Below are 9,119 nucleotides of genomic sequence, written 5' to 3' on the forward strand. Positions count from 1 at the left end.
CCCACCCCCATGGTTAAATTGTCTTTAAAATGAGTTGTGCAATCACAATCAGTTCTGCTCTCTCCCCACTCCTGTGTTCATTATTTACTCATGAAATCCTCTTTCCCTCTCTGTTACCCACCACCCACCACCCATCCCTGCATCCCCTGCAAACCCTTGTATCTATTATCATTATGCATTTATTCCCCCTGGGCTTCACAACTGGGAAACCAAACAAAACTATTTTAAAAAGTTACCACTAAGGTGTTAAGGATAAAATCCTTATAAGGACAAAAATATAAATAATGAGTAAGAAGGAAAAGACCCCCAAATTTCTGTCATGGAACAAGTAAGAGATACTTGCACCCAGAGCCAATTCAGGTTGGGTCTTTAGTGAGGTCAACTGGCCAAGTACCGAGTCTGATCCAGCATAATCAAGATTACATTGGTCTCTGCTTGATAGTAAGGCTGTTTGGGACTCTTGCCTGTGGCTGGAGCAGATCGGCCAGTGGCTCAGTCTGACCAGATACTCTGCAGTGGGGTTTTGGGCTCCCACTGACCTTCATAACCATCTACAAATTGGCTGTTCATAATTTTACCTCTGATACTTTTCTCTTCGCCATATTTGAATTTTCTCACTGCCATCTTTGGATCGCACAAGCTGGTGTGGTTCTTCTGTGTCGGCTTGGTTGACTCCTGGCATCTATGGCTGCTTATTTGAATCAAGCCTTTGAGACACCCAGACACTATTCCTATTGATAGCCTGGAGCGTCTGCTTTCTTCACCACACTTCGCTGTAGCACCCTTGTCTTCAGTGATCTTTTCATGAAGGGGAGGATCCAGTAGGGCCCTGCTATCAGAATGAACAAGGCTGAATGCAATCTTTATGCAATACAGACTGCCATAGCTTTCTCCCTTGGAGTGGCTGGCGAATTTAACTGTCAACCGTTGGACTAACAGTCAAGTGCTTAGCCAATGTACCACTAGGGCTTGGTGAATAGGCCAATAGGGACTTATCCTGTTTAGACAGGATATGGTGGGACTGTCTCTGGTGGCTCAAATTGTTAGAACTTGATTACTAACCTAGAGGCTGCAGGTGTGAACCCACCCAGTAGTGCTGTGGCAGAAAGGCCTAGTGATCTGCTTCTGTAAAACTTGCAGCCTAGAACCCTCTATGGAGCAGTGGAGCAGTTCTATTCTGTAACATGTAAGCCACTCATGGGGGGTTTAACAGTGAAGCTAGCAACTAGGGTCTGTTGGCTTCTAATGTTCTGTAAATGAGTTATGTTGGCCCTTTCTCTTAAGAAAGCTGACCAAGTATTGGCATTTTTTCTTTATTTCTCTTTTTGTAAACAGATAAACTTCATTGACTCTAAGATTGCCATGAATCACTTTTGATTATAAAGCACATTATGTGGTATGCAACGGAATGTGCAGCCGGGTCTGCTTAGTTTGAAGATTAATGCAATGAAAAGCCACTGAGTCCTTAACCACCCAGCCTGGGAGATGGCGGCGGCCAACCATCGCACGGTGTCCTCCCTCCCAGCCCCGCTGCCCAGCTTCAGGGATGCTTGCGGGTGATGGGAACCAGATGCCACAGAATCTTGACAGACCAAGCCAGGGTCTCTGCTGGCTTTACTAAGAATTGTGGAAGGGACAGCTGCCCAGCAACAGAAGCATCATTTGAAGGAGAAATGGGTGTGGCTGATTTAGAATGGACCTGTTAAGACATGCTGACTGCCTCTGTCCCCTCTCAGAGCCCTGGTGAGCCAGTAGGGGGACACCCAGGGTCCACCCGGTTCCTGGCTCTGGATTAAGATGATCTCACACCAAGCCTTAGTTTCTGAGCTGGCAGAGAGGGCCCCTGATGGCCGCTGCTGTCTTGCAGTTCCTTATACAGTACTTCGTCACTGGGTTTACGTTTGTGAGTGGAATGCCATCGTGAAGTTTTCGGTGGATCGTGCACTGGGCCGGACGGTTCACTCTTGCCCCGTTGGTTTCGCCTCCTGCCGCTTCACCTTCCTGAGAAAGTTCCTGGCTGATCGCAAAGGCCGTCATCCGCTGCCCTGCATGGGGCCCTGGGTGCAGGGATAGTCAATGTCAGGGCCTTGTGTGTGCGTCTTGGGGTGGGGTAGGATGGTGGCCATCTCCACCTTGAGCTGGCCACATCATGGGGTGTGCAGTGGGTTAGCCTGTCACCCACCACAGGTCTGGATTCCAAGCACGGCTGAGCGTGAAGGCTGCAGTCCTTCGCAGGCTCCCCGTCTGCTGCTGTGGGCTAAGAAGCGGACCCTGGGACGAGAACCTTGGCCTGAGGTGAAATCCATAGTGTTGTTGCTCACACGTCTCTCAGTCTACCGATGGCTCCTCTGGTGTGGCCGATTTCTGCCGGCTTTCCTTACGTGTCTGGGTCAGCTGTCAGGCCGTCCAGAGGCTTGATGATGTAGGTCGGCCTCTCTCTTAGAGGTGGCGCTGGGCAGGCTGTTGGCTGGGGCAGCAGGAGCAACCAGGTTCCAAGCTCATCCTCTAGCAGGCTAGTTCGGGATTCTTCACATAGCCACAAGGTTCTAAGAGGGCGGCCCCAGGAACAAGTGTTTCTTCAAGTTTCTGCTGTGTCCTGTTTGCTGGTGCCCCGGGGGCCAAAGTACCATACCAGTGCTCTGTCTCACATAACACCCTCTACTTTTTAGCTAGCCTCTATAATTCATTGCAGTGGTCACATGCAACTCATAGAAAATGCTGATAGCTGTGGGGTTTATTATGGACACTAATATGAATTAAGTGTTAAGAGCACCCCACGCAGCAAGACCGCCTCCTGCCCAAGGTCACTAAACTGTATGTGCTCACCGCTCTATCTCATGCTCTGACTCCCGGTTCTGCTGTCTCCCCTTTCCCACTCCTCCGGGGTCAGAGCTGTCTCCTGGATCAAGGGGGTTCCACGCACAGGGATCTCAGGGTCCAAAGGATGTGCTCTGTTCCTGCTCGTGTCCGGCTGGCAGTGCTTCTAAGATAGCCAGCAGGGTAGCAGTGACTCACAGCTCAGTTGTATAATATAATCATTACCCCCCCCTCCGCCCCCCACCTTCTTATTCAGAGCCATCAGAGAAATGTCATGTTGTGGGAGTGACAAAGGCTTGGGCTAGACGAGCCATATTAAACAATTCACTGCATTTTGCACCAAAGCTCACCCAGATTCCAGGAGCCGAGAAAGATCCCCCACCCTTGAAGGGAAAGGGCTACAAAGTCACCAGCCAGGGCTGCCAACGGGACTTGAGGCCATTGTCCCAATCTGTCTCGCCAGGTCAGCAGCAAAAATAAATGGCATTTTTATTCTAGCGTTTCTTCTTAAATTCAGCGTGTATTTCCCCACTTCTGAATGATGACCAAGATCAGTTTAAAGTGATAGCCAGCCAGCCCAAGGGTATATTTATAGAACAGCTCCATGCAAATCTATTTCAGGGCTACACAAAAGTTTTATTGCTTTGACTAAGCATCACCGCGAACCTGCCACCAAAGCTCAGCTAATCATTAAACTGCCCCGGTAACACATTTGAGAGGCCACGGAGTGAGTGAGTGAGTGAGGCCAGGGAGTCTGGTGTCCAACCGAGGTGCCCCTCAGGGATGGGCCCAGCAGGGTGGTGCCCTCCGTTCCTCCCTCTCTGGGGAAACCCTGGCTGTGTCTGCAGAAGCCGTGATGCTGTGATGGCCAGATGGGAACTAACATCTTTCACATGGTTGCCTTCTGCCTCTTTGGGGGCTGTGTAGCAGTTGCTTAGCGATCACTGACAAGGTGAGAGATTTCATTGTGTGCATCTCTCAATTTATGGGTAAAAAAAAACGATACAGAAAGGTGACCCACCTGCTCCCAAAGACTTAGAGGGCTTTACTGCCTCACTGTGTCAAGCCAACAGAGAGGCCCTCTCTTCTTGCTCCCTCCGTGTGATGGTTTAAAACACCACTTCTCTGGACAAAAGAAAGGAAATGTAGACATTGAGAGACCCAACATCAGCCTTGCATTAGATACTTGTTTTTTCTTTTCAGGATGGTGATGTTTTTAAAATCCGGGATCAGGAATGTCTTGGATTTTTTCCCTTAGGCTGCACTTTCTATTAGGAAAGACTCCTGACATAATGGGTGACAAACAATGCTGTAACCAGCAGTCAGTCGTTCAAAGTCACTGCTGCTCCCAAACCACTTGTACTCCAAGGGTGAAACACAAGGCTTTCTATTCCCCTGATGAGTTGACAGCCTTGCAACCCCGCAGGGGCAGATCTACCCTGCCCTACTGAGTCGCTGTGGGTCGCAGTTGACTGAGACCATGAGTTTGGTTTGTTTTGGTCTCGAGAGGCTGTAAGAAGACCCCGAGTGTCCTTGTCCAGACACCTTGCAAGGAATGGAAGGCGCTTTCTGTGTTTCTGGGTGATGAAGGGCCCATTTCAAGGGCTTGCTCTGACCTGGGGTGGAAAGGACGTCATTTCAGGGTCCTTGGAAGGCCCTCCGTGGGGATCTTGCCTGCAGCATGCCAGTACACCCCGCCTCCTCCACTGCCCTGGCTGTGAGGGCTTGCAGCCGCCCAGGTTGGAGCCTGAAACCTGATCTGAAGCCTTCCTGGTGCACGACTGCCCTGCTCTTATGCTTCCCTAACCGGCCGCGCTTCCATAATAGCTCGGTAACGTTAGCTGCCCACGTGGCTCCCTGCTTTGTCTTATGTCCTGAAGTGCCCGGCAGTGTCCTGGCCACCAAACCTAGCGCCAAGAAAGGAGGGCACGGGCCATGCTGCCAGGGGATCAGGGTTGACATGAAAATTGTTGGAGTCAGGAAATTCCAGGGCCCTTAAGTCATTTGGGAAGACATTTGACATGAGAGGCCAAGGGAGGGATCAGGTTGCCTGGCTGTCAGAAGGAAGGCTCCCCATCCAGGGCCTGGCGGAGATGTGTCCAAGGCTGAGTCCCTCACTCTGTGAGGGCAGCTCAGATGAGTCTGTGTGCCCAGGGGCCACTGACTTCCCTCCCCTGTCTGGTCATGTTGTTGTTTTGCATCGTTCTAGAACTGTAAAACAAGCCCTTAGCTATGACTGGCAAGATTGGAGAATTCATGTTGTGCGCCTATCAAGTCGTGTACAAAAAAGGATGCATAAAGCTAGCCTGTGTTCCCTAAAATGCTGGGGGGAGCAGGTTCTATCTGTGTGTCTGGCCAGTGGAGAAACCCTGGATTTCTGCTCCCAGGCCCCTGTGGTGGATTAAACATTAGCCGAGTGTCTCAGTTTCAGGCGTAATGATGGGGCCGGGCTCCTGCTGTGGGATAGAGGTGTGAGGGGCATTGGAGTGTTTGGGATCGTCACCAGCGGCTCATGTCATTCGGCCCCCTGTGTGCCCTGTCCTGTCTCCCTAAGGGCAGCTAGTGTCTGACCTTGTCCCTCGTCATGGCCTTACTGCCCCTGTCTCATACGACCTTCCAGAGGGAGTTTGGTGGCCGCCTTGCGGTTGAGTGGGTTCTGGTGTGCACAGCAGAACTGCTCCCTAAGGAACAGTTTGAAGCAGGGGTGGTGGTGGTGAGGGGGGCGGCAGAAGGGGTGCTTCCTGGAGCAGACAGTCCCATCTTCCGAGGCACTTCTGCGTGGGTTCACACTGCCAGCCTTTCTCTAGGAACTAGTCCAGGGCCTCCCAGGAACTCCTAGACCTGGAGGCTGGTTTCGTTGTGGGACTTGTTAAAACCAATGGCGAGAGGCCCACTCAGCCCTTAATTGGGGGTGAAGTGGGAGGGGAGCCGTTAGGAGACCTGGCTTGGGAAGCCTCGGCAGACTTTGGAAGAGAGACTTGGGGAGTTTTGTGGAGGGCTCACAGGTCTCTGCAGGCTGGGACTGCTAATTCCCTTTACGTAACCAGGGATAAACTTCTGCACGCTTTGACAGTTGGTTTTAAATGGGTTTTATTTCTTCTGTTAGCGAGTCACTCTCAGTACCACGATGAGCTCTTGGAGGGGAGGAGACTTGCTTGTGTTTCTTGGTGCCCCGTCTGTGCCTGACCTGCACCCTGGTTAAGCAGAAGCTGTGGGCATGGTGATAGTTTGTAAAGTTGCAGGTGTGGAGAGGACCGGGTGAGAGGGGTCTGCTTGCTATAGCCCAGAGAGTCCATTGCCTGAAGCCAGGGAGCTTGTGGGGCTTGGTGTTGTGATTGGAGTTGGCCGGGGTCATGTTAAGGCAGACACCTGGCAGGGCAGGGTGAGTGTCCAGGAGAAAGAAAGCTGTGCTCCGGGCTGCTGGGAATAAGAACATTGAAAGGTGCAATACCATTAAACAAACAAAAGTCACCCATTTCCATTAAGGATATGGCTACGTCTGGCAACCCCTAGCTGATACCCCACTTTGTCTCCAACTGCGGAGTAGGACGTAGGGCTTAGTGGGGATGTTGAGGACCAAGCCGAGACAGGATCTTCCAGGGTTTTTGTCGACCCCCTGCTGTCTGTCCCTCGGGGGCTTCAAACCAGCAACCTCTAAGGGCTAGAAAAGCGTGTGCTGGCACTGGCCTGGGTGATGCACAGGATGAATTATGAGTTCTCGGGAATGATGTGAGGCAGTTAAACACAGCCATTATTTAAAACGAAATCAAACAGAACTCCAACAACCTGCCTTTGAGTCCATTCTGATGTGTGTAGGACCCAGTAGAACTGTCACCGTGAGTTGCTGAGGTTGCGTGTTTCCATGGGGGCAGAAAGCTGAGCAGACAGCAGGTTCGAACTGCCGTCCTCACGGCGAGCCGCCCAATGTGCAACCCACTATGCCACCACGGTTTCTAATTCAAACAAACTGACAATTAAATAAGTGTTACTGGAAACAAAGGCAACAAACACAGACGCTACATCACGTCCTACTTTTACTGCCGGTTCCTGCTCCTGTGCTCTTGAGTTAGAACAGCCCGTTTTACAGGCACAGTTCTTGTGTCTGGTGTGTGTACCGGGGCTTCAGAAGGCTCAGGGAGAAGTTCGTTATCTTTAAACTGTTATTTTCATTGAATTCCATTTCCACACCAAGGTGGAAGCCCCTTCGTGCACGCCTGTGCACACAGACACATACACACAACACAAACACGATATGTCATTGTTAGGTGCCATCGAGTTGATTTTAGACGTGGAGTGGCCCACGTGACAGAGCAGACCTGCCCCACGGGTGTCCCAGGCTGCAGTCTTCGCACGAGCAGACCACGGGGGTGTGGGTGTGGGTGGGGGCGCGGGGGTCTAACCGCTGACCTTGCACTCAGCAGCTGAGTGCTTCTTGGTTGTGCCCTCTAGGCTCCTTCATGATAGACGTACGTCGTCTTACACACACACACACACACACACACACACACACACACACGAGGGAGTGTCAAAGTCTGTGGAGCATTTCTATTACCTCTCACTTCCACGTTTACGTGTGTGTGTGAAAGGCAATGTCTGTACTGCTCCCTAGTCCCTCTGTCTTTCCTACTTGGTGCTGATCAGTGATTTCTGATGCTGGACGCTCAAGGTGGGCGGTGTTGGGAGTATGTGTGCCCCACACAGGTGCCTGGTCTCAGGGTTGCCAGGCACTTCCTTCTCCACCTGGCTCTCCCCCTGGGGCCTGGGCATGGCCCACAGCCTCCGAGCGATTCTCCGAGACCCATGGAGGTGAAGCAGAGGCGGCTCTATCCCACAGCTGGCCATCTCTGAGGCAAAAAGAAAACGTTAAGGATAAAGGGGCTTCCATTCTCCTCGCCCTCTACTCTGTTGATGGGAGGTGGCATTGCGAACAGGCACCAGCGCCGATCCTGTCAACAGACCGCGCTTGGTCTGCATGATGAGTTAGCAGTGGCTGTGGAAGTTCACAGCCAAAGGGAGCTGCCAATGCTTGTAGCCACACCCGTGGTTCAGGGTCCACGGTACCTGGAATCTTCCACCTAGCAGTGCTACAGCCTGAGTTCAGGTCACAGGAAGCTCTCGGGCCAGGAGACACCTTCTGTTAGAAACTCCCCGTCTGCTGCTGCCTTCAGCTGGTGGGTAGGGGGCGGGGGTGGCGTACTTCTGGGGTTCCCCCCAATGCCCCAGTATAGGACTGGAGCCAAATTGATCCTGAAACGGAAATACTTTCACAGCCCAGCTGGTCACTCTACAGAGTCAGGCCAGGGGGCTGAAACTCACCCACACATTTGTAGTCCGCAGCCATAAGGACCAGTTTTTTATTAAAGAGATAAAACGAGTGAATCAAATAGGATTAACCCCGCCAGATGATTTCACTGGGCATTTCTCACAAATAATAAAGAAGAAATTCCTTTCATTCTGCTCAGGATAACAGACAAGGCACTCGATGGGGTCTCTCGAGAATTAACAGCCTGTTAGAGATGACTATTCTAAACAAGATCACAGTCTACGTTATTCTTGTTGAGCATAATAAGCGAAACTTTTCTATCAAAAGCGGCTAATTCCCTGTTTGAAGTCTCACTTAGAGTGGGGAGGATTATCGGGCATTTACCTGGATGTTTTTAAGCAGCCACATATTTGTCTCCACTTTCCTCCTCGCCTACTATAATTCTGTGATGAGAACCTTAATCACCATGCAGATAATAGAAGTCAGGCTTCCAGCCTGAGAAACCAGACAGGAAGTGGTACGTTCAGATTTTTTCTTACAGTGGGAGTCTCGGTCGTCTTTGGTAGAATGGTCTTCCGGGTTTCTAAATGGGTCAGTCGTTCTAGCATGCTAGGTGCTGTAACAAACCACCTCCGAATCTAGGGGATGCAGTGCATCACAGGCGCCCACGTCACAGTGCAGGGTGGGTCAGTGGCAGGCAGGCAGCAATGCTGTCTCTTCTAGGCAGTAATTCAAGGGACCCAGACTCCCTCCGTCTTGGATCTGCAGTTTTCTAAGCTTCAGAATTCCTCTCCGGCTCCCGAGCATTGGGCTGTAGGCAGGGGACAAGGGTGGCATGGCATTGCTCCGGGGTTATGGCCAGGGCCACTGGGGGCCTACTTCAGGTTTACCCATGTTCCACTGGGGGAGGCTCAGTTGTGTGGGTGTACCCCAAGAAGAAGCAGGGTGGCCTGTGCTGTCTGCATGATCTGGAGGAAAGGCGACTGGCAGACAAGTGGCATTGCCAGCCATGCCAGAACACGCTGACAATACGGGTTGC

At 51.6% G+C, this 9,119-nt stretch overlaps 1 protein-coding gene across 1 annotated transcript in view; it reads left to right on the forward strand.

The window, feature by feature from the left end:
* FHOD3 (formin homology 2 domain containing 3) overlaps nt 1-9,119 on the forward strand; it is a 521,276-nt gene that overhangs the window by 79,056 nt on the left and 433,101 nt on the right.

This window comes from Echinops telfairi, unplaced genomic scaffold, assembly GCF_000313985.2.
Source record: "Echinops telfairi isolate 266 unplaced genomic scaffold, ASM31398v2 ScPeMD7_7400;HRSCAF=8409, whole genome shotgun sequence".
Lineage (NCBI taxonomy): Eukaryota > Metazoa > Chordata > Mammalia > Afrosoricida > Tenrecidae > Echinops > Echinops telfairi.